At 69.9% G+C, this 794-nt stretch overlaps 1 protein-coding gene across 1 annotated transcript in view; it reads left to right on the top strand.

Moving 5' to 3' along the window:
• Positions 1 to 794, top strand: part of GOLGA7B (golgin A7 family member B) — an 8,828-nt gene that overhangs the window by 821 nt on the left and 7,213 nt on the right. The window lies entirely within an intron of this gene.

The raw sequence follows: 794 nt of genomic DNA, 5'->3' as shown, positions 1-794 counted from the left end.
CGCCGCCCTCGTCTGCTGGGGCCTTGAGGCGGGGCCAGACGCCGGGCCTTGGTGGGCGGAGGCTGCGGCCTGTGATTTTTGGGGCTCCAGCCGGGTCCCCCCTCCCCAGGCTCTGGCTCTAGCACTTGCGAGGGGCCGTGCCTGGGTCCTAGGGATGAGCCCGGGGGCCGTGAGGCTGCCGTGGCCCTTGGTATCTGCCCTGGAGGGGCCAGAGCCCACAGCCCCCTGCATGGCACCATCCCAGGGCCTGGTGCCGCCTGGCCTCTAGAAACTCCCACAGTCTCCTGGGTCAGGGCAGCCTGTGGTGGGGCTCAGGCATCCCATTCCCGTGCCCCCCTGGCCCACGCCGCGTATTGCCCGTGGATGCACCAGGCTGGAGAAGCAGCCTCCTGCTGCCAGTGAATGGATGCCCCACATTGAGCTGGGGGAGCCCGCGGTGCCCGGCCATGGCTGTGTTGGGGGATGCCAGGGGCTGGCTCCTTTCCTCCATGTTCGGCTTTGCACAGGCAGCCGTGGCCTGGGCTCAGCGAGGGAGCTGGAGCCGGGGCTGGGGGTGCTCTGCCTGGCTCTGCTCCAGCTCCTGGGCATGAAGCCGGCGCTAAAGGCATCCCAGGGACTGCAGGTGCGGCTCCCTCCCTCCCTCCTCCCACGCACCTGGCGCCTCTGGAAAGGTCATCAACTCATCTCCTGCAGCTCCCAAATGTCACCAGCGTCACCGGGGGGGGCACCAGCAGGCGCCCCTGGGTGCGAGGTACCACCCCTGCTCCCCCCCCCCGACCCCGGCCGAGGCACAT

The sequence above is a fragment of the Alligator sinensis genome, unplaced genomic scaffold, assembly GCF_000455745.1.
Source record: "Alligator sinensis unplaced genomic scaffold, ASM45574v1 scaffold859_1, whole genome shotgun sequence".
NCBI classification, from domain to species: Eukaryota; Metazoa; Chordata; order Crocodylia; family Alligatoridae; genus Alligator; species Alligator sinensis.
This window is presented reverse-complemented; position numbering and strand designations above follow the sequence as displayed.